The following is a 26,093-nucleotide window of genomic DNA, read 5'->3' as shown; positions in this document are numbered from 1 at the left end:
GATTAATATGGACTGTGAAGAGAATGTGGTGAGGGTACAGCTAAAAATCAAAGGATTTAAACGAGATATGCTGTCAGCTGCAACATGAGCTGTGTAAAAAAGCTACATTTTAACCTTGGGTTATATTTTCTTTCTTCTCTTTTTAATTGAGGGAAGATCCACATTATATAAAGTTAACCCTTATAAAGTACACAGTTCAGCAGCACTTAGTACATTCACAGTGTTGCACCATCATCTCTATCAAGTTCTAAAATGTCATTACTCACAATGGAATTCCCATGTCCTTTAAGCAAGATATCAAATGTATTTCCACCAGCCCCTGGAACCACTAATCTGCTGTCTTTCTCTATGAATTTACCTATTCTAGATATTACATATGAATGGAAACAATAAAATATATAATCTTTAGTGCTTAATTTCTTTTACTTAGCATAATGTTTTCAAGGTTTATTCTTAACTATATTCTAATATGCATCAATATTTCATTTCTGTTTTATGGCTAAATAATATCCCATTGTATGAATATATGTCATTTTTTTCACTCATCTCTTAATGAGCATTTAAACTGTATCTATCTTTTGGTTATACATATATGTGTTGCTATAAATATATGTGTATACATATTTGTTTGAATATCCGTTTTCAGTTCTTTTGGGTTTATATGTAAGACTAAACTTGATGGTGACAAGGTAATTATATACCTTTAATCCTTTGAGGAACCAGAGTATTTTATTTTTTAAATTCATTTATAAAACTTACATTTTAATTCATAAGTCAATTCATTTTAATTCATAATTCACTTCGTATATTTTATCTTAATTATCATAACGATCAATGGGCAAATATAGTTAGTTATACATATTTTATATATATAGACACGGAGTCTTAGATTTGAAATAATTTAAGAAATATACACAGTATTGTTGAAACGCATCAAGATTATCTCTAAACTTCACTCTGTTTTATAATTCTAGTATTCTAAAATGTTAAGTGATCCACAAGTTGTATCTGGCAAATAAATCCCCTTCTTTTCAATGTACCAATTCACTTCTCCAAGTGGCCCACTCATAGGTCCATTAGCCAGTCTCCTATTGTTGTTTCTTATACCCTGGAAAAGAAAGAGAAGTGCAGCTTATATTAGATCACCAGTGACTGGCTCCCCTTTGGAGACCTTTTCAGTTGGTGAATCCTACTCACTCTTGCTGTGGCTTTTGTTTGTTTTTTAAATTTCATCTCCATACTTCATTATTAAAATGTATGAGCAAGTAAGATTCTGGGACAAAAGAAGGAGGCTGGCAGGTTAGATTATATAGAGAGAAATGGATAAATCAAAGGAAAACTAAAATGCATAAACCTCTTTTAAGATAAGATTTGTAGCAAGCTATACTTAGACTTGTGAGTATTGAAAAGGATGAGGAAATAGTATGTGTGGTCCAGAAATATGAATGATGGAAAATGTGAAGGGAAGCAGGGCAGATAATTTTTATAGCTGGCATGCTTTGTCTTTTCGTCAGTTTTTCACTCAAGTTATTTTCTGCTCTAACTTGATTTTAGGTCCATCTTCATGCTAAACACTTCACATTTCAGTTCCCCTCTGAGCTTTTAGGGGAGATTGAAAGTAGCAGTTAAAGCTGGTTATGCCCAATAGTCACTGCAAATTTTGTTTACAAGATGCTCCCTGTTACAGTGTTTGCATTGTCTAAATAACAGGCAATAAAATCTATCAGCTGGAAACCTCCCCTTGTTGTAAATGAACAGACCGTTTTAATCAGTACCTTCTGCTAAACAGCCTTTCCAGGGCAGTACCAGTTTAATATGAAAAGAGCATTATGAAACCTTCAGATATAACCAGGCTGTAAGTATTTATTGAATTAATGATTAGGAACTCACAACTAATATTATAAAAAGTCCATGCTTCTGGGAACTTAACATCAATTTGTGGAACAGACTAATCCAAATATTTAAATGGGGAAAGATATTTCTAATAGTTTTAGGTATAATGTAATAAAAGATCAAAGTTGGAAGAATCATTTGGGCCTAGATATTCAAATACATTTCATGGAAGAACTAGACTTTGAACTGAGCCTCAAAGAATTTTTAAAATGTGAAATTATAGCCTGACCAGGCAGTTGCGCAGTGGATAGAGTGTCAGACTGGGATGCGGAGGACCCAGGTTCAAGACCCCGAGGTCACCAGCTTGAGTGCGGGCTCATCTGGTTTGAGCAAAAAGTTCACCAGCTTGGACCCAAGGTCGCTGGCTTGAGCAAGGGTTTACTCGGTCTGCTGTAGCCCCACGGTCAAGGTACATATGAGAAAGCAATCAATGAACAACTCGGGTGTCGCAATAAAAAACTAATGAGTGATGCTTCTGATCTCTTTCCGTTCCTGTGTGCCTGTCCCTATCTATTCCTCTCTCTGACTCTCTCTCTCTTTCTCTGTCTCTGTAAGAAAAAAAAAGTGAAATTATAAGGGAGATGGTAAAGACAATATGGTTAACAAGGAAAGGCTTGGCTAGGATTCTTGTGAGTGAATAAAAATGGATGGAAATGTAGGAAACAAAGTTTAAAGAAGGCCTTGCAAGCTGTACGGAGTAATTTAACTCATTGAGAAAGTCACAGCAGTTCAATGAACTGAGAATAAAATGAGATTTATTTCCCATGTACTAGTGATGAACACAGTTATAAAATCGTTCAGAAAGATAACCAGAAAGCATGGAGAATAAAATTTGCTATGATCTACAGGTAAAGAGATGAGAATCTAAATGAGGCAGTAGGAAAGAAATGAAAAAAAGGGAAAGAAAATTACATTTGACATTTCATATGAGTAATATTCTTCTTAGCTCTTACCTATTCTTGACCTCATTAACTGGTTTATATAAGGATACATATTTCTATATTAGAGATGAGAAAATTGGAAGTTTTATGATTTGCACAAGTGTGATGTAGAAATGAGATTTTTTTTACCTTGATCTATTTTGGTCCAAATCATATGTTATTTCTTTTTACTTTTTCTATAGTTAACAGTAGGGCCAAAAAATACAGTGAGGCTTATACACAACAATAATCCTACTGTTTCTTATTATAAATTGTAACATTTTCTCTAACCCTGGTGGGTATCTGTCATGTATCTGTATCACAAACAATAGTTATAATATGATTAACACAATTACATATTTACTTTGAAGTTAATATTCGTATTCTAGATAACCCTACTTTCACTCTAAATGTGGTGCAATGTCCCAAATTCCTATTGCTGTCATCCTGTTTTTATTTCTTTGATATCACCATCTTCTTTCTTTCCTTTATCAATTTTTCTTTTTGTTTCTATCCTGAGTCATCTCATCCATGACATGATCTCCTTTCTATTTTCTTTGCATTCAGTCCTCTAAAAATATGTCCTCCAGGTCAGCCTGAATCTTGATTCTGTCTACCTATTATTGTACTATAATTTCATAACAGTGTCAGTAATTTTTTAAAGGCCTCTCTTCTTGGAATATTCATTTTTTTTGCCTTTTTCTTTAACAACTTAAAATATTTTCTGAGGAAAGATGGTGTGCATATGTCAAATGTTTTCACGTGTAATAATTTGAGATTAAGTGAAAAAAGCTTCTAGCACTGTTGAACATTATGCGAAAACAACACATGTTTAACCAGTTTAGGCCATTTCAGTTTTTAATTTTTTTTTTCCTTGAGAACTTTCTCCTCATATTAAACTATTCTGATAGACTGGCAAAGGGAAGAAAAGAAAGATGTTAAGTGCTATCATCAATAGAATCTCTCCATTGTGGAAATGATTTTTGCTTTTAAGAATCAATACCAAAACTGCTTTCATGAAAACCCTGTGTTTTAGCTGTCACAAGAGTATTTTTTTCTCCATTTTGTATTCTGTTCAGGTTTCTTTTCAATTCTGTTCTAGTTGAAAGCTTGATAGCCTAATAAAGCTGTTTGTCATATAAAACCTGAGTATACAACTACAGAGATACTAATTGTGTAGGAAAGCATTCTAATGGTATATATTATTTAAGTGAATATAGAACTTATATAAGAACTTATACCTTTTTATTTGGACATTTAATATCTTATATGTTTAAAGTTCAGGGTTTGTTACCAATAAGATTATTAGTACTACTTTCTTTTAAATTATAATAACATTTAAATAAGTTATAATCGCATAATCTCAAGGACCAGAAACCCATTAAATTTGAGATATAAAATAGTTTCTTCATAAATAAACTTTAGTATAATATTGTGAATCACCATAGTCAGAGTGATGCCATTTGGTAATCCTTATTAGCTTAAAAATTATCCCCCAAAAAAGTTCAAAAATTGTGCCAAATAGAAATAAATGAAGGCTGCTTCTGGTTTATTTTATGCAGTATTGCTGCTCTTAGGATATATGGGCTCTCTAACCATTTTCTCCATGGTACAGATTCACCTATTCTGTTCCAATGGGATAATTTTGCACATCCTGTTTCTTCTACAGTATCTGTTTTAATCTGACTCTTAATACTGCTTAAGGTATCTGCTACTTCCTCCTCAGAGATGCTTTAAGTTGCTTTCCAGACTAATTATTATTTGTCAATAGCTTTATGCTCTGTTATACTATTGAATTTATGAAGCCCAAGAGCAGGTCAGCTTTTAGTACTATGTCTGACACACAATATATTTTTTAAAAAATTTGCTGAGCAAATTTCAGATATAGCCAGCACTTTGTATTGTTATTGTTGTTATTATTATTATTTGGCTTCATATTGTCCTTATAATTATTCATGAAGAAAAGACTGTAAATATGAAATGTTCCACTTTACTAATTTGCCTTAATATTAGGTATCTTTTTGTATTTGACATCTAAAGTGGGTAGAAGGAGGTGTCTTTAAAAGTGCATTTTCCTGATCATCTTAATGTCCATAACTTTTACAATCATAATAAAATGTATTATGTTTTTAAATACTGCTCAATTATAGACTATTGAATATGGATATAATTGAAATGATTTAAATAAACTAATTTCTTTTATAATAACCTAAGAAACACTGTCACTATATTATAATTTTACTTTTATTTGTTTCCTTATATTTCCCCATGCTACAACTTTGCACTTTTCCTTTCCCAGCACCTCCCACTGTTACCTTTACAATATAAGACCAGTGAGATATTGAATCCACATTACTCATTCTACCAGGATCTACCATATACTTTGAACAAAGCAGGAGCTCAATAATTGCAGAAACAATGAATAATTTTTATTTCACACAACACAGAAGAAATGAGTCACAAAGACCTTCTGGGAAAACTTATTAAATATGCAGAGGATGCCATTTACATCAGTCATGAGGCAGAAGAGGAGAGTCCAAGGCTATATTGAAGTGATTAAGATCGTGGAAGAAATGGCATTAGGTTACTTTGAAACCCTACCCAAAACTTGAAAGAGTTTGAGTCCTTGGGGTTCAGGATCCTCCTTAGCACATGTTCAATGAAAAGCAGATTATTCATTTGTTCTATCATTTCACACTATTTGCTGACTATCTATCATTAAACAGCTTGTTCTAGTTGTGAAGATAAAACTATTACTGCTGTTAAAAATATAGGTTGATCATGTATTCAATGCACAAGTCACTACATTTTTTTTTTGTATTTTTTCTGAAGTGAGAAGTGGGGAAGCAGACAGATAGACTCCTGCATGCTCCTGACCAGGATTCACTGGGCAAGCCTATCAGGGGGCGATGCTCTGCTCATCTGGGGCATTGCACCATTGCAACTAGAGCTATTCTAGTGCCTGAGGTGGAAGCCATGGAGCCATCCTCAGCACCTGGGCCAATTTTGCTCCAATTCAGCTTTGGCTGCAAGAGAAGAGAGAGATAGAAAGGAGAGGGGGAGGGGTGGAGAAGCAGATAGGTGCTTCTTCTGTGTTCCCTGGCCAGAATTGAACCCAGGACTTCTACACAACAGGCCAATGATCTACCAGGCAGTCAACTGGCCAGAGCCACAAGTCACTAAATTTTACAAATCATAATCATGAGCAACTGATATGCCTTCCAAAAAACAAACTATATAAATGCTGTTCTGCACTGAATTGCTCATTTGGCGTGATTCACCTCATTCTGTTAAACAGGATATGGAATCTACCCTTTAATGGTATCCCTTAAGGCTTCCTCTTGTTTAGCTCTTTATTTCCAGAGCCAAACACAAAACTTGGTCCACAAAAGTTTGGGAAATATAACTTTATAAGAAATAAATTTTTTAGCCCAAGTCAGTTAACCAATTCTCTATGTGACCCTTAAAGAAATCAAGTCATGCCAGACCAGACAGTGTTGCAATGGATAGAGAGTTGGACTGGGATGTGGAGGACCCAAGTTCGAAACCCTGAGGTCACCAGCTTGAGCATGGACTCATCTGGTTTGAGCAAGGCACACCAGCTTGAACCCAAGGTTGCTGGTTTGAGCAAGGGGTCGCTTGGTCTGCTGTAGTGTCCCCCCACCTCCCACCTCCATGCCAATCAAGGAACATATGAGAAAGCAATCAATGAACAATTAAGGTGCTGCAACAAAGAATTGATGCTTCTCATCTCTCTCTCTTCCTGTATGTCTGTCCCTATCTGTCCCTCTTTCTGTCTCTTGCTGTCCATCACAAAAAAAAAAATAAAGTCACTTTCTAGCTCTGTTACAGTTGAAATCCATGGGAGTCCAAAAAGACCAGAGTAACAGGCTTTATTAAAAGAAAGAAAGGAACCTTGCTGGGCACTTTTCTGGAGAGAAGGGTACCAGTTACAGGCTATGAGTGAATTTTATAGTGCTTGGGAGAGCCTGAGGGGGTACTGAGTCAAAAGTTCTGGTATGTTCCCTTTTATGGTTTTATGGTTTCTACGTCCTGGAATGCTTCTCCTTGAGAGGTTGATCAGTTTTTTCTGGAACTCTTCTGCCTCAGGGGCAATAGTCTAGTAAGGGTGAGGTCAGGCAGCCAGATGGAACAACAAAAAGGCAGTTGGAATTTCATATATCTATCATTTCTCAACTCTGTCATATGACAAAAAAGGAAAAGAGGTGGGGGGAAGGAGAGGGTATGGGGTTCAGGAAGGATGTTTATCTCAGACCAGCATCTTCTGGAGCTACTTCCTGCTGTTATCCCTATTGGGGGCCTCCTTCATGAACCCTCCCCTGGGGTAGTTGGAGTAGGGGTTGTAAAAGCATTTGATTGTAGGTAATCCTGGAGATTTCTCTCATTTGAGCCTGCAGGAACTTGATAAAGAAAGAGGCAAGCATTAAAATTAGGTAAAAAATTAGGATTCATCCTATAATTGTTGCTAGCATCGAGAACAAGGGGTTTTTCCACCATTGTTTTGAGTAGGGGTGTTTTTTATAGAGTTCCAGATTTTTCTGTTTTGCAAGGGCAGGTTTCAGAGTTGGTGTGTAGGGTTAGGTAGATTTTTCCAATTTTCTGTTTGGTGAAGGTCTGCATGTGGTTCTGTAAGACACTAGTGAACAAACATAAGAGGCAGGGTCAACAGTTAGAAAAATAAATAAGAAAGTGAGTGGATTAATGAAAGGCAATAGTCAAGACACCTAGTTTGTGTGAAACCACTGATTCCATGTTTACAAATTTGCTGGGCTTCAGAGAGAGAGAGAGTGGGAATAAGACATGGAAATGGCCAGTCCCCCTGTCCCTAGACTCACTTTTATAGAAATTTTTAAAGCAACAAGAAGAGGAATTACCTGTATAGCTCGTTTGGTCCTTAGATTGACAGGTAGTATACTAGGAACTGGAAGAGGCTCATGAGGTGGGATTAGGTTGGTATTTGGGGTGAGATAAATTAGGGTACAGGTTTTTGTCCAATTATTAGGGAGACACATATAGGTGTTGGTCCCATAAGAGTAGAAAGCCCCTGATTGGGTGAGGCAGGCTGAGAGTTGCAGTGGGAGTTGTCAGGATTACAGTGTGTGGACCTGTCCATGTGAAAGTCAGTCCTTGGGTGATGTAATGCTGGAAACGCCTCTTGGATAGTTTTTGAACAGTTTGCTGAGTAACCTGTAAATCCTGAAAGTACTTAGGGAAAGGGTGGTTACATTTCTACACTTTGCAGCTAGAGTTTAAGTCCTAGTGACCACTGCTTCTAGCTTGAGTTAGCAGCAGGTCTCCGCCTATAATAGGCATGGGGCATTGAGACAAGAGGAATAAAGGAGATACTATATATTAAATAAAGCAACAAAATCAAACTGTCAATACCCACAGTAGAGATCGTTGAGGGATAAATAAAATTTAAATATTCAGGCAAGGCATAGTAGATGCCCCTTGTGTTCACAAGAAATGAGATCAGTTTATCTGCTACTTGGAAGAAATACCTTTAGCTCATGAATGATGTCCTTGGGCCTTCAGTGGCAATTTCCAGCATGCTGGGCAAGATCAGGTCACAGGTAGCTGGAGCAGGGCTAGAAGAGACTGAACCCTCCTTCCATGGAGCAAGGGGGCAGCTTACCTTCTCATGTCTCCCTTTTCCACAGCAATGATGTGTCCCGTGATGAGGCCAGGAAGCTTGGCAGGCTTCAGTTCAATGACCTTTCTTTCCACTCTGGAGCAGGGCTCTGATGAAATCCTATGAAGCCCTTTAGGGTGCTAGAGCCTTTAAGAGCGTATGACAAAAGCTGGTATGTCCTGACCTCTTTTGGGCCTTGTTTGCCTTTTCTGTTACTTCCTTGGCCATTATAGACCTTAAAAGCCATGCTCAGAAGATCTCACTGAAGGACTTCACTAAGAGAGCAAAACTGGGAATCCAGTGTCTAAAGAATCCTATTAGACCAAGGAAAGAAAGGATTTGATCTGCGATGGTAGGTGGTTGGAGATTGCGGAGGGTCTGAATTCAATCTGGGGTGAGATCTCAGGTGGTGGGGGTTAAGGCAATGCCTAGATAGACTACGGACTAAGAGTGAAGTTGAGCCTTAGCAGAGAACACATGATATCACTTCATGGCGAGGAAGTTAAGAAGGGTGGCGGTGTGTCTCCTTGAGGCAGGAAGGTAGGGGCTGCAGAGGAGTAAGTCATCTAGATATTGTAAGAGAGTACTAGTTTTGAGATTGCATGCTGCTAAATCCTGAGCTAGTGCCTGCCCAAACAGGTGTGGGCTGTTTTTGATCCCCTGAGGTAAGACAGTCCATGTAAGTTGCTGGGCTGCATTAGTGTCCGCGTCAGTCCAGATGAATGTAACAGAAAGTAAGGGTCAGGGTGTAGAGAAATGGTAAAGAAGGCATTCTTGAGGTCTAGGACCATGAAGTGAGTGGGGTTTGATGGAATGTGTGACAGTAACTTGTAAAGATTTGGGATTACTGGATGGAGGGGAATTACTGCCTCATTGATTAGGTGTAAGGTTTGTACAAGGAGATTATCCACTGAAGGTTTTCAAACAGGAAGGATGGGGGTATTGCAAGAAGAGTTCGTGGGAATGAGTAAGCCTGGTTTAAGAGGTGGGTAATTATTGGTTTAAGGCCTTAGAAACAGACACACTTATACATTTAACAAAGATTTTACATATAAATTATAAATTGAGGAATTTAAATGAGCGCACTTTACTTGTTTCAATTTAAATTATACTAGAGATATTTTCTGACAAAGAGACAAGATGGATTACTTACTCATATAGTTCAATAGACAATTCTGTTTTTTTTTAAGTTTTTTGAGATGGCAGAGAGTTGTCAGCATAGAGGGGAGGAAGAGAGAAAGCAGACGGATGGATATTGTGAGCAGCTGGATAGAAAAGAAGAAGGGTCAGAATCTGCAGGAGGAGGGGGAGGAGGGCATTGCTGTAGTAGAAGCTGGTGGGAGGGGTCAAAGAAATGAGGCACCGCTGCTGGAGCCACAGCTTCTAAGGAGGGGGGAGGGGATGAAAAACACAGTGGAGAAGGGAGGGGCCCCTGGCCAGCAGGGGAGGAGAAAGAGAGACTGGTATTTGCAGGTGAATGAGAAACAGAATTTTGTGAAGAGAGGGGAGGGGGCTTTTTGAAAGGAAGAGACTTGAGTGAAAAAGATTTGCAGAGAGACCAGAGAGGGGTCCCGAGAGTGGGGTGCCCTCGGGGGTCAAGCAGGAGAGAGTTGGGAATTTGCGGAGAAGAAAAGATTAGGAGCGGAGGTTTTAGGTGAGGTTTCTTTGGTCAAAAATGGCCTGCGTGTAGAACAAGCAGCATAGAAATTAATGACAGGAGTGAAAGGAAGCCCGCATGTAAGGAATTTCAGAAGCCTTTCCTGTCCAGTGGCAAAGATTATCAAGATCTCTTAGGATATTGTAATTGAATGTCCCATTTTCAGGCCAATGGGAGTCATTGTCTAATTTGTATTGGGGCCATGCTATGTTACAAAAAAAATGAGATTTTTGGTGGCTTAAGGTTAGAGAGGTCCAACTTAGTGAAGTATTTTATGAGACATCCAAAAGGGGTCTGGTTGGAAAGCTTAGACTCTGAGGAGCCCATAGTGGAGACAGGTGAGCAAGAGGGGGCATCTCCACCCTTTGTCACTGTCCCAAGAGGAGAGAATTTCCATGTGGGGGAGTCGTCCCTGATAGAAGTCATCACCACCTGTCAGGGAGCTCCGAGGACAAGAAGTCCGAGAGAGTGGAGAGTTTTGGCTAGGCGCCTAGTCTTCCGTGCAATCTTCTGAGACTTAAAGTCAAACCCCTCAAAGCGTGAGGCATGTCAGAGAAAACCATCCAACCAGAGAAAATTTTGAGGAAAAGAGAAGCCGACTGTGAAAGGGGAAGGGAGAAACTCCTTACCTTCCTGATCCGGCAGGAGTTCAGGACAGGGTTAGACTGCCGGCCAATTGACCTACAATTGCTTGTCCAAGCTTTGTTTGGACGGCAAAGAGGTATTGTCCAGGCAACCGGTACCCTGTCCCAGGTTTCGGCAACAAATATGGGAATCCATGGGAGTCCGAAAAGACCAGAGTAACAAGCTTTATTGAAAGGAAGAAAGGAACCCTGCTGGGTACTTCTCTGCGGAGAAGGGTATCAGTTACAAATTATGAGAGAATTTTACAGTGCTTGGGAGAGTCTGAGAGGGTACTGAGTCAAAGGTTCTAGTATGTTCCCTTTTAAGGTTTTATGGTTTCTTCTTCCTGGAATGCTTCTCCTTGAGAGGTTGATCAGCTTTTCTGGAACTCTTCTGCCTCAGGGGTGACAGTCCAGTAAGGGTGAGGTCAGGCAGCCGGGTGGAACAACAGAAGGGCAGTTGGACTTTCATATATCTATCAGTCACTCCATCTAACATTTATATGGATGTCTTTCATAACATTTTCTTTTATGAGTAGTAAATAAATTAAATAGTGGAAATTGCTTAGTACAACTCCTGGAACATATTAAGCACACAGAAAAAAGCAGCTATTATTTTCTTAGAAGTTATTAATAATTAGAATTATAAATAATTTTATTTCTGCTTTCCTAATTATTAATAGTTATATCAAATGATGATTTTTTAAATAAAATTAAATTGTGCAGGTGATTCTTTTTTAACTCTAAATATTGACTGATTTTTCTGAGACAGTTGACTTGTGCATTTCTGTTTAAGATCCCTGACTTTAGGACATACGGTTGTTGGTACTCTAAAAGATACTATTCAATTGAATTTTTCTCATGGAATCTAAAAAATCAGGGGTAGTGATAGGGGAACTCAAAAGTTAAAAATTTGGCTCCAGTAATAGTAACTTTTCAGTTGTAATGAACAGGAGATATGTAAGGGTAAGAAAATAGTCAATCTGCTGGCTATTCTCTCTTAATGGCAGCTCTCTGGACTTTACCTTGAAATGTACTTTTGCAGGAATGTCAGGAAAAGGTTACTTTGGGGGGGGGGGACCTGACAATAGGGAAGTTTAAATCACAATAATTGTTTATGAAAGCCTAGCCACAGTATTTACTGTGAAAAGTAAAACCTGTAAATTAATTATAAACTTAGTTCACCAATCTTAAATCTTTACTTTGTATCCTAAGAAAACAGTGAGTCTTATTACAGGTAATTCTCAGAGGCAGATGGTCTCAGAGGCTCCAGGTCCTGGAGACACATGACCCCAACTGTCTTAAAGATTTACCAAGGACACCAAATAGGACCATCGTGATTTGGCCTATGTTACATCAAAAGAACTTGCAGAGGAGATGTTTCTGCAGCTGAACCCCCACCTCTTGAATATTGTTGTGTGATTAACTACACAAACTTTTTGTTGTTGTTTTTTTCCCTTTTGCTCCTGAACCCTATACAAACCACCAGCACTAGAAGTGTTAAGGCAATTCTTTTGGAGAGGAATCACCTAACTGCATTCTCAAGTTGCCATGATTTGACAACACACCTTATACTTATTCGGTTATCATTTCTCTAACCCCAAATCTGGCTTTGTTTTTTGGTTACAGTAGTAAGTGAAGCCATTGAATAGGCTCATTAATTCTTTCAGATGACTAAGAAATCATCTGGTGCCTGCCACCCAGGATTGGCATGGCAGGAAGTAAAATCTACTATGAAGATGGCCTCACAGTTGTTTCTTAGTTGATATAAATAATGTCTAATTTTAACTTTTATACTAAAAAAAAATTGATCTCACATTTTATCAAATTTTTTTTCAACTGAAAAGAAAAAAGGAATAAGCCAGAGATAACATATGGCACTTTATCATTTTTTTTTAATTTTTTTTTTTTTTTACAGAGACAGAGAGTGAGTCAGAGAGAGGGATAGACAGGGACAGACAGACAGGAATGAAGAGAGATGAGAAGCATCAATCATTAGTTTTTCATTGCACGTTGCAACACCTTAGTTGTTCATTGATTGCTTTCTCATATGTGCCTTGACCACGAGCCTTCAGCAGACTGAGTAACCTCTTGCTGGAGCCAGCGACCTTGGGTTCAAACTAGTGGGCTTCTTGCTCAAACCAGATGAGCCCATGCTGAAGCTGATGACCTCGGGCCTCGAACCTGGGTCCTCTGCATCCCAGTCCGACGCTCTATTCACTGCGCCACCGCCTGGTCAGGCATACTTTATCATTTTTAAAGTAAAGATAAATAATATTGCTACATTAGTGTTTTTCAACCATTGGTCCTTCAGAAATTTTGTGCCAGTCTGCGAAAGAGTTAACCATAGCGATGTTGTATGAAGATTGTAGACCCAATGATCTTGGTTAAATTCTCTTATCCTTATGGTGATTTCTGCGTTAGCATCCCCCAAAATTATTCTCCTAATTTCAAAGGTACCCAAGTGTAAAAAGAATAAAAACCACTGGTCTATGTGTTATTCATAAGCACTCATAGACTCTTTATTTTAAATTGTGTCAGGATAGGGTATGATTCAATTACAACCCAATAAAATGCACTATATTTTATATACTGCCTAATGTATACCAGGCACACAATAGATCACTTAAACCGTATTATATTATTTAACTACTTAGAAAATCATTCATTAGCATGTATTAATAGCTATACTTTACAGATAAGAAAACTAAGAACAAGAAAATATTAAAAAATTCCTTAAGCTCAAATGCAGGGTTAGTAAATGAAGGATATGATATCTGTAAAAGTTAAGATATCACTGCTGTTCAAATCTCAGATCTCAACTATGACTTTGCATTACCTGAAAAGCATAAATATGCAGGTTTGAACATATTTTATCAAGAGACTATAAATAATTAGAGAATTTTTTCTTTAAAAATTATTGTTTATATAAATCTTAAGAGATATTAACATGCAAAGTGGCTACATAATCAATATATAATATATAACACTTTAATTTGTGAGCTCACTGATTTGTCAGATTTATCTTTTTAAAATGCATTTCAGTCTTTTATTGTCAAACTTTCTAACAAGTTCAAACTCATGAAAACAACATGACAGTTCTGACAGGTATGTTCACTTCTCAGTTTATTTTCTTGCTCTGATTCACTGGTCTGAAGAGTTCTGGATTTAAGTACCAAAGAAGCAAATGTGAACAGCACACTAAACTTCCCATCTGATTAGAACACTTATCATTACATACTCTCAGTGGCATTTTCAGGATATAAATGGCATTATTCCAGAATCACTACCTTTTAAGACTCATAATGGGGGAGAATGATTGTTACTGTATGGTGAATACACCCGGGGTAGATGAGCAATCAATGAATTATTATCAGTGTGCAACATTATCTCATTCATTAGGACAAGAAAATGAAAGAGAAAAAAAAAAAAAGCTCATGGAGAAGAGAAAGCAATGTAGATTATGAAAAATTATGTATAAATAAAAACACTGACTTTTAAAAGTTCAGAAGCTTCTGACAGGTAAATTCATCTTTCCTATTATCACTGTTTTAAATATGCAACACGGTGAAATGCTGTGAAAGGATAAAAATAACTGAATTTAATGTTAAAGGGTTTTTTTATTCAACTTTTAAAAGGAAAAAAATGAAATCAGTATTGACTGGTACCATGGAATCTTATATAAAGAACGTTGGGCCTGACCTGTGGTGGCGCAGTGAATAAAGTGTTGACCTGGAATGCTTAGACCACTAGTTGAAACCCTGAACTTGCCCAGTCAAGGCACATACAATAAGGAACGACTACGAGTTGATGCTTCCTGACACCCCACCCACTTCTATCTCTCTCTCTAAAAATCAATAAATAAAATCTTTTAAAAAGATGTTAGTGGAATGTCTAGGAATTAGAATCTATCCACCCTCACCTGAATTAAATGGGCTCTGTGATGCTTATTTTTAACACTGCTATATTTATAGAATTTAAAAGCTAGAAAAATTTTAAAGCATAAAACTGGGGACTATGAGACAAAATAACCTGCTTAAATTCATTGAAGCATTACTTCTTCTTAAATTCAGGTCTTCTACTTTCTGCATTAGCATTTCCCAAAGGGTGACCCTTAAAAAACTGTCATGCCAAGTGCTCTTTTAGAAGAAAGGTTCTATAGAATTACAAGTAAGGTAATGTGTTTCAAATCACAACTCCCATTTAAAGTTACCATGCACTATAGATACACTATTTTAATAGGTAAAATTCTCTGATACTGTAAATATTTAAAAAAACATATAAGAAACATGTAACAATAAAAATCTCCCTTCTATTTTTAACTCCATCTGCTCAGTACTAAATTTTCTCTTAATGCTCAACCACAAGTGCTCCTATTGTTAATTTCCTATCTATTCTCATAAAATGCCTTTATATAATAGAAAATATAAATATACTGCTCACAAAAATTAGGGGATATTTCAAAATGAATATGAAGCAATAAAACTTCCCCTATTTTTTGTGAGCAGAATTAGGGAATATTTCTAAATGACCGAAGCTATAAAATAGCCCTTAATTTTTGTGAGCTGTGAAGCTATTTTATTATAATCCTTTTAGACAATTGGTGGCATGTAATTCATATTTTCTGCACTTTTCATTTTTTCACTAAATAATATATAAGATAGATTACAGTTGTACATCATCATATCACGGTTCACTTTTCATGGTCTCACTGTATCACAGTTTTAAAATTGTATATATCTAATTTTGTATCATGAATTTTTTGCTATATCATGGGATTATGCCATATATAGATATTTTATTTATTATTATTTTAATTATTTTCGCAGTAAAATAAGCATTTTTAGAGTGTAGAAAGTGTTTAAGAGCATAAGAAGTGTTTAAAAGAATGTGGGAAAGGTTAATAATGGTGTAAGAAAGGTTTATAAGAGTGTGGGGAGGGTTTATAAAGCCTTAAAATATATATAAATAATTAAATAAATATAAGGCCGCTACTTCACAGATTTCGCTTATTGCGGGGAGTTCTGGAACGTAACCCTCCGAAAGATGAGGGTCCACTGTATTTCATATTGGTACACTGAAAGCATTTGGGATTCTTATCATCCATAGGGGTTGTACTAATAATATATAATATTATACTAATAATTTTCCAATGATATAAAATTGACAAAATTTAAACTCTTCTAATCATGTTATTTTTTTAAAGGTAAATATATTTGGATACTGCTTTTTTTTCTTTTTTTCTTTTCTTTTATTTTTAGTGAGAGGAGGTGAGGCAGAGACAGACTCCCAGTATCCACCCAGCAAGCCTACTAGGGGGCAATGCTCTGCCTATCTGTGGCCCTTACTACCCTGCAAACCATGTATAAAACTCCTTTTCTCCTATTAGAATTAAATTTAAGAAACTTGATATATCTTTGAGTTATTTTTCTCGTCTTTTCTGTAAACTTCTTAATCAGAGGTTATAGTTATTTTTCACTGAGTTATTAATTATTTTGTTATAAATTTGTAGATATTCTTTACATGAGTGTAGCATTTTGTGTTTGATAAAAATTAGAAATACTTTCCCCAGATTGTTATTATGTTTTGAATTTGCTTAGAAAATGTTGCTATGAAAACTTTTTTAAAATGTGGTACCACTTATCATTTTAATGGCTGCTAGAGTTAGAAATATAATTAGAAAGGGTATTTTTATTGATTTAATATCTGATCCATTTGTAATTTGCTGTGGTCTTTAGTGTGAGCCATACATTAATCTTAATTTTTTGTCCAAATGTCAATCCATTTATTAGAGCACAATATAATAAATAGCTCATCTTTTCCTACTGATCTGAGATGACATGTTAATCACATGTTAAATTATTTTGTGTGGTTGGGCTTATTTATGGTCTTTATTTTGTTTCATTGGACTCTCTGTAAGTGTATGCTTCAGTAGTATACTTATTCAATTATTATATATTTATATAAAATATTGATGAAAGAAATTAAAGAAGTTACAAAAAAAAAGAAAAATATCTATTGGTATGGATTAAAAGGATTAATATTATTAAAATGTCTTTACTACCCAAAGTGGTCTACATATTCAAAGCAATTCTTATCAAAATTCCAAGGACATATTTCACAAAAATGGAAGAATAATTAAAAAAAATTTAATTGTAGTTTATATTCGATACTATTTTGTACCATTTTTAGGTGTTCAGTTTAGGGGTCAATCATATTTTAAAATTCATATGAAGCCACAAAGGCCATGAATAGCTAAGCAATCTTAAGAAATAAAGCCAGAGGACTAACATTACCTGATTTTAAAATATACTTCAAAACTATAGTAATCAAAACAGAATAATACTTATAAAAATAGAGACATACAGACCAATGGAACAGAATAAAATAAATAGCTCAAATATATTATAGTCAATTGATCTTTGACAAATTTGCCAAGAACATACAATAAGAAAAAGAGTCTTCAATAAATAGTATTGGGAAACTGGATTTCTGGACACAATAGAATAAAATGGGGCCTTTTCTTAATACCATATACAAAAATCAACACCAAATGGATTAAACACTTAAATTTAAGACTGGAAATCTAAAACTACTAAAACATAGAGAAAAAAATTTCTTGACCATCAGCTGAGCAATACATTTTTGTATACGACACCAGAAATACAGATAACCAAAGCAAAAAAATATACAAATAGGATTGTAGATTTAAAAACTCCTGCACAGGCAAAAAAACAAAAACAAACAACAATAAAAAAGAGTATAGAGATAATCTATTCTAGGGGAGAATATATTTGCAAAAAATAAACCCAATAAGGAATTAAAATCCAAAATATATAAGAAACTCAATACAACAACAAAGAAACAAATGAACTAATTAAAAAGTGTCAAAATAACTTAATTAGACATTTCTCAAAAGAAGACATACAAATGGCCAACAGTTATATGAAAAAATGCTGAACATCACTATTAGAGAAATGTAAATAAAACCCACAAGCTATCACCCTGTATCTATTAGAATTGTGTTATTAAAAATACAAGAAGTAACTATTGCTAAGCAGGATGCAGAGAAAAGGAAATCTTTGGACACTGTTGGTGGGAATGTAAATTAGCACAATCATTACAGAAACAATATGGAGATTCCTCAAAACATTAAAAATAAATTTACCACATGATCCATCAATCTCGCTCCTGGGTATATATTCAAAAGAAGTAAAATCAGTAACTCTAAGAGATATTTGCACTCCCATATTGATAACATATTATTCACAATACCCAAGATATGGACTCAAACTAATTGTTCATTGACAAATGAATAGATATGTGTTATGTATATGCAATGGTTTTTCAGCTATTAAAATAGTTTTTCAGCTATTAAAAAGCAGGAAAAACTATCATTTGTGACAACCTGGATAAAGTTGGAGGACATTATGCTAAGTACAATAATCCGGGCACCAAAAGTCAAAAACTGTGTTATCTCACTTAAATTTGGAATTTAAAAAGTCCAACTTACCTCGGCTGGATCACTTAGACCCTTCTCCCAAAGTGCAGAAATTGCCAGTTCGACCCCCAGTAAGGACACATACAGGAACAGATTGTTGTCCCTATCTCTTTCTTCCTTTCTATCTATCTCTCTAAAATTAATAAAAATTTTACAAAACATTAAAAAAATAAATAACACATCAAGTTTATAAAAAAATAAAGTGGAATGATAGTTGCTAGGGACATGGAGGATAGAAAAAATGAGCAGAAATTGGTCAAATGGTGGCAAGTTTCAGTTATGCAGGAAGAAAAACTTGGAGATCTATTATACAGCATGGGATGTATAGTTAATAACACTGATGTGTACTTGAAATTTCTAGGAGAATATATCTTGTGTTCTCACCATGAGTAAGAAAATAAATATATAGCACAGTGAGATGATAAATATGTTAATTAGCTTGATTTTGATAATTATTTTACAATGCATGCATCAAAAATATCAAGGTGTACACTGTAAATATATCATTTTATTTGTTAATTATACTTCAATAAAGCTTGAAAAAAGTAATAAATAAATAAATTTATAATGTTTTATTGCCTGAAATGGTGAGGCTGTACACATTCTTTTGTCTTTTTTTTTTTTTTTTAGAATTTTCTATCTAGTCTTCTTTAGATTTTTTTCCACATAAATTTTAGAATTTTTATGTAGTAAAGATAAAAATAGCCTGATCATATTTGATATTCCATTGGCATCATGTTAAATTTATAAATATACTTAAAAATGATATTTATTTTACTGTGTCTTTTTACTCAAGAATATTTTATATCTTTCCTTTCATTCAAAACTTCCTTGGTGTTGATAATGATTGTTTTAAAGTTTGCTTCCTATATGTCTTGCACATTTTACATTGTGAACATTATAGAAATATTGTCAATGCTGACATTTTGAATAGAATAATTTGTTCTAATATATTGTATATAAAATTATAAATTTGCATATATTGATTTTTCACATAACTAATTATATTCTTTTATATTTGTATTTTTTAGTTAATTCTCTTGGGTCTTCCATGTATATAATTGTATCATCTTCAAAAATAGACTTATCATCTCGCTTATTTTTTTCTTCTAAGTTTTCTATATGTGTTGACTAGTACCAAAATAAAATATTTAATAATAGCATTGAGAGCAGGCATTTATCATTCATTTTTTTTACATTAATAGAAATGCCTCTCTCCATTAAGCAAGTACTATGATAGCTTTGAGGTTGAGACTGTTATATTTTACAAAGTAAAAAAAGTATCTACAAATTAATGTTTTGCTTGTTGTTTTTATTCAAATATTAAATATCCAGTTAATATAGAGATTATATGATTTTTATAAATATATTTTATATTATATTAATATTGAAAAATTCTTGAGTACCTAGAAAACAATAGCTTGCATATTCAAGAGGAATATCTTTTTAAATAAGATTTCAATTTCTGTATGTTAATATTACATTAAGAATTTTCACATAACTAGTCATAAAAAATTGCTCTATCCTTTCAAATTTTGTTGCATTTATAGTCAAGTTTTTGTATCAAGGTTATATTTGCATAGGATTTAGAAATATTTTCTATAGTAGTTTGTGTGTTTTCTGTAAGTTTTTAGTTGATACAGAAACTCAAATTACTACAATACTACATTGTTTTTGTTTTCTAATTAATAAATGATTACTGTAAATTAATTGTCAACCAAAATAAATAAACTTTTCAATAATGTTCCAACCTTTTTGAAAGCATTAAATTTATCTTTTCAAGTAACATTATGAAGATATTCTTAAGAACTCATCCTTTTTTACACACACTATGACTTAGTTATAAAAAAGAGAATGGGGTAAATACATGAATTAACTTAGTATTCATCATAATTGATTGCAAAGGAAAAAGAAATTTTATAATTTAGTGAAAGCATAAAGGAAAATGGTTCTGCACTTCATCATTGAAAACATGGAAGTTACGTCAGAGAAATGGTGCCCTGAGGAGCGCTCCCGATCAATCTCCCCAAAATTTCAACAAGTTCATCAATCAGTGACAGAAAAATCTATCCTTAGAGCATCTGAAAGCCCCACACACTAAACACGAAGGTATGATAGAGCAAAAAATTGACTAAATATATAATCAACCCTGTAGGAAATAAGATGAAGAAAGGAACACGCCGCCTTCCTCACTAACCTGAGCAAAGGCTGCTTTCACTTTGAACTGAGAGAGAGTGGGGGCCGGGAGTGTGGAGGGAACCGGGCTGCGGCACAGACTTCCAAGCTGAAGAAAGAGTGTGCCTGCAGTGACTCAGCCCACATGAGCTAATGCCTGCACTGGAACCCAGCAAAGGGGAGCGAGCAGCGGCCGCCATTAGCCCCAATATCCTGGTCCACGAGTATGGATAGTGTATGAGAGGTTCCTCCTAGGGCCCCAGGAGTGAGCGCCTGTGTTCCCAGACAGAGGGGCAGGGTCAGAGGCCTCTAGGTGGGCTGTGATCATGGTCTCGGTGTGGTCCCTGCACCCTGAACAGCAGCACACAGGAAGTGTGGGAAAGCGAACTTCATTATGCCCGAACTTCTCCGGGTGGGCAGGGCAACTCACCCAGCCATTCATGCTAACATCCCAGGGAAGAAAAAATAGCGCTAGGGGGAGGGGCGCACAAGCAGCTTGCTGTCTGTCTCTGGAGCAGATCTGCGGATCCAATCACTGAAATTAGCTTAACCCACAGTTTGCTCACCTCCCAACTGATGTATGCAGCTCTAACTGACAAGATCTCTCCCAGTTCAGTGATCTAAGACAAGAAACGGGATAGTTTTTAGTGCCTCTTGCTATGCACATAGGGGCGGGGGCAACTTCCTGTCAGCCGATACAGGGTGAAAAACACATTCCCACAGAACAAACCTCAGAGAACACTGCAGCAATTAGACAAGCTAGGATGTAGGCTTTTTAACAAGGCAGAAGCCTGCAGAAAGCAATACCACAGAACGCTAAGGTAAATTTAACTAGATATACCTGGGGAACTGAACAGAAATCAACACGCCCCCCTACCTAATTAAGCTGGTGGCTCCAATTGTCAGAACTTTAATACTCAGGGCTATACGTTAAAAAGAGGGACTTGGCGGCCTTTAAGATCTCCTGTTCTGCAGGCAGCGACTAGGGCATCTTCTTCCAAGCCAAAACAGGTTAAAAAGTACAAAAAACCTGGGGAGAGTGGTCCCACAGAGTGCTGAGGCATACTGGACACGCTTGTAGGCTCATAGAAAGGCACCTTGAGAGCAATTGACTCCGAGCCCTGCCTGATTATGCTGGCGGCTCTGACTGACAGAGCCTTACCCAGAGCCCTGCACTGAGTGGGGATAGAGTGGGGATTTGCCAGCTCTTTGAGCCTCTTACTCTCCAGGCAGAGGCAGCAGCAACCTCATACCTGTATCATCAGGCTGCTAATTCAGGAAGGAGAGACTAGGAGAGAGGCTCTGGGAAAATGGACTCTATCATTGTTGGAGCCTGCAAATCTTAACAAGCCCTGACTACCAGCAAGACTGAAGCCTAATATATGACATCGCCATAGAGATTCATCAACTGCAAATCTCTACCTAAGTGTGCCACAGGGGCAGAGCCTGGGTACAGAGCCACTGAAAGGAAGAGGGATAGGAAAGAAAAAGGAAGAAGATATTCTCTCAAAATCAAAAAAAATCCACAGACTTTATAACTTTTTCAACTTATTTTGTTTTTTTCATGTTCTTGTCTTTATTATTTTTTTCTTTCTTCCACCTAGGCCCTTTTATTATCTTCCCGTCCTTTCTTTTCTCTTCTTGACCTATTTTACCAATAAGTGTTACATTTCCCACTTTATTTCTTTTCTTTTTCCTTTCTCTCTATGAGGGTTACACTCCAAAACAACTCTCTCTCTCTCCTTTTTTTTAAATTCTTTTATTTTTTTTCCTTTTTCTTTTCTTTCTTCTCTATTAGTTTCTTTTCTCTTTTACTTTTCCTCTCATTCAATCCTCACTCACAAATTATTTTGCTTGGGACTCAAATTTTACTTTGTGGCATATTGGGTGCTTTTCACTTTGCTTATTAACTCATTAGCAATCCCCTTAACTCCAGCTATCCATTCTATCTAGTTTCTGTTTCACTTAATACAATAGTAATTTTTTCCATGTTTCCCTCTTACCCCTCTCATTATATCTCTCAGTCGACTATCACTTACAAGCAAGTTATTTTATTCTTGATCCTAATATTTTACTTTTTTTGCATTTTATAGGTACCTACCTCCTTTTTTGCCCCTTTATCACTTCTCCCCAACTCAGGCCCTCCTTTATAGGTAGTTTTTGTTCCATTTAGCATAACATAATGCAGTTTATCCTGGTATTTTCTCAAAAAGGAAGGGAAAAGAGGGGGAAAAAAGAAATAATAATTTTTTCCATTTTTTTCTCTTTTTTTTTACTTTTTATTCTTTATTAATTCTCATTAGTGTTATTAAAAAAACTACCCTCAGATGCCATTAAGGAAAAGAAAATCAAATATCATGGATACAAAAGACAGATATATAGCACAGATAAATGAGAAAAAATCTATGAAGAAAAAATTTAATATATTGGTAATCATTGAGCTAAATGACAGAGAATTTAAAATAGAAATCCTAAAATACTCAGAGATATACAAGAAAATACAGAAAGGCAATTTAGGGAGCTCAAAAAACAACTCAACGAACACAAAGAATACATTACCAAGGAAATTGAAACTATGAAAACAAATCAACCAGAGATGAAAAACTCAATTCATGAACTGAAAATTGAGGTAACAAGCTTAACTAATAGAACAGGCCAGATAGAAGGTAGGATTAGTGACAGAGAAGACAAGCAACTTGAGACACAACAGAGAGAAGAAGAGAGAGACTCAAAAATTTTAAAAAGTGAGAAAGCCCTACAGGAATTGTCTGACTCCATCAAAAAACTAACTTAAGAATAATAGGTAAATCAGAAGGAGAAGAGAGAGAAAATGGAATGGAGAACATACTCAAACAAATAATAGATGAAAACTTCCCAAGCCTGTGGAAAGAACTAAAGCCTCAAATTCAAGAAGCAAACAGAACACCGAGTTTCTTTAACCACAATAAACCTACTCCAAGGCACATCATAATGAAATTGGCACAAACCAATGACAAAGAAAAAATTCTCAAGGCAGCCAGGGAAAAGAAAATACAACATATAAAGAAACGCCTATTAGATTATCATTGGATTTTTTAGCAGAAACTCTAAAAGCTAGAAGAGAGTGGACCCCAATATTTAAAGTTCTGAAAGAGAGGAACTTTCAGCCAAGAATATTATACCATCAAAGCTATCCTTCAAATACAAAGGAGAAATAAAAACATTCACAGAAAAGATGAGAGAATTTATCATCAGAAAACCCTCACTCCAGGAAATACTAAACAGGATATTCCAACAAGATACAACAAACTAAACAAAACAAAACCACAAGTAAAAGCTTCATCAAAAACAAAATAAAACCAAAAATTAAACTGTCACAATAAAAACAAAAAAAGGGGAGGAAGAGGACAGAGATTAACAATAGCAAAGGACAATGGAGTGCAGAGGCACTCATAAGATAGTGTGCTACAATGAACATGATAGGTATCCTTTTCATTACTTAATTGGTAACCACCCCTGAAAAAACCACCACAGAAGCACATGACTTGAAAAAGGAAGTAACAGAGGAAAGAAGTATGGATTACAACCAAACAAAAACAAATGATAGAAAAACAAAAGAGAAGAATCAAACAAGATACAAAACTAACAGAAAGCAATTTATAAAATAGCAATAGGGAACACACAAGTGTCAATTATTACACTAAATGTAAATGGCTTAAACTCACCAATAAAAAGACACAGAGTAGCAAAATGGATTTAAAAAGAAAATGTGACCCTGGCCAGTTGGCTCAGTGGTAGAGCATCAGCCTGGTGTGCGGGGGACCCGGGTTTGATTCCTGGCCAGGGCACATAGGAGAAGCGCCCATTTGCTTCTCCACCCCCCCTCCTTCCTCTCTGTCTCTCTCTTCCCCTCCCGCAGCCAAGGCTCCATTGGAGCAAAGATGGCCCGGGCTCTGGGGATGGCTCCTTGGCCTCGTCCCCAGGTGCTAGAATGGCTCTGGTCATGGCAGAGCGATGCCCCGGAGGGGCAGAGTATCGCCTCCTGGTGGGCAAAGCGTCAGCCCCTGGTGGGCGTGCCGGGTGGATCCCAGTCGGGCGCATGCGGGAGTCTGTCTGACTGTCTCTCCCCATTTCCAGCTTCAGAAAAATACAAAAAAAAAAAAAAAAGAAAGAAAATTTAACTGTATGCTGCCTACAAGAAACACATCTAAGCAACAAAGATAGAAACAAATTCAAAGTGAAAGGCTGGAAATCAATACTCCAAGCTAATAACATCCAAAAAAAGCAGGTGTAGCAATACTCATATCTAATAATGCTGACTACAAGACAGCAAAAGTAATCAGAGACAAAAATGGTCATTTCATAATGATTAAGGGGACACTGAATCAAGAAAACATAACACTTCTTAATATATATGCACCATACCAAGGAACACCAAAATCTATAAGAAAGCTACTTATTGACCTAAAAACAAAAACTGACAAAAATACAATCATACTTAAAAATCTCAATACACCGCTGATGGCTCTAGATTGTTCACCCAAACAAAATAATAAAAATATATTGGCCTTAAACAAACCACTAGAGCAATTGGATATGATAGACATCTACAGGACATTTCATCCCAAAGCGACAGAGTATACATTTTTCTCTAGGTACATGGAACAGTCTCAAGAATTGACCATACGGTGGGCCACAAAAATAACATCAGCAAATTCAGAACAATTGAAATTGTAGCAAGCATATTTTCTGATCATAAAGCCTTGAAACTAGAACTCAACTGCAGAAAAGAGGAAAAAAACCCCCACAAAAATGTGGAAACTCAGCAACATATGTTTAAAAAATGAATGGGTCAAAGAAGAAATAAGTGCAGAGATCAAAAGATATATACAGACAAATGAAAATGACAATATGACATATCAAAATTTATGGGATGCAGCAAAAGCAGTAATAAGAGGGAAATTCATATCACTTCAGGCATATATGAACAAGCAAGAGAGAGCCCAAGTAAACCACTTAACTTCATATCTTAAGGAACTAGAAAAAGAAGAACAAAGACAACCCAAAACAAGCCGAAGAAAGGAAATAATAAAAATCAGAGCAGAAATAAATGAAATAGAGAACAGAAAAACTATAGAAAAAATTAATAAAACAAGGAGCTGGTTCTTTGAAAAGATCAACAAAATTGACAAACCCTTGGCAAGACTCACCAAGGAAAAAAAGAGAAAGGACTCATATAAACAAAATCTAAAATGAAAGAGAAGAAATTACCATAGACATCATAGTATACAAAGAATTATTGTAGAATACTATGAAAAACTATATGCACCAAATTCAATAATCTAGAAGAAATGGATAAATTCCTAGAACAATACAACCTTCCTAGACTGAGTCAAGAAGAAGCAGAAAGCCTAAACAGACCAATTAGTAGGGAAGCAATAGAAAAAACAATTAAAAACCTCCCCAAAAATAAAAGTCCAGGCCCAAATGGTTATACTAGTGAATTCTATCAAACATTTAAAGATTTTATTTCTATTCTACTCAAAGTCTTCCAAAAAATTGAAGAAGAAGCAATACTTCCAAACATATTTTATGAGGTCAACATTACCCTCATACCGAAACCTGGCCAGGATGGCACAAAGAAAGAAAACTACAGACCAATATCTCTAATGAATACAGATGCTAAAATACT

Source organism: Saccopteryx leptura, chromosome 4 (genome assembly GCF_036850995.1).
Source record: "Saccopteryx leptura isolate mSacLep1 chromosome 4, mSacLep1_pri_phased_curated, whole genome shotgun sequence".
Taxonomy (NCBI): domain Eukaryota; kingdom Metazoa; phylum Chordata; class Mammalia; order Chiroptera; family Emballonuridae; genus Saccopteryx; species Saccopteryx leptura.
Note: the sequence above shows the minus strand (reverse complement) of the source record.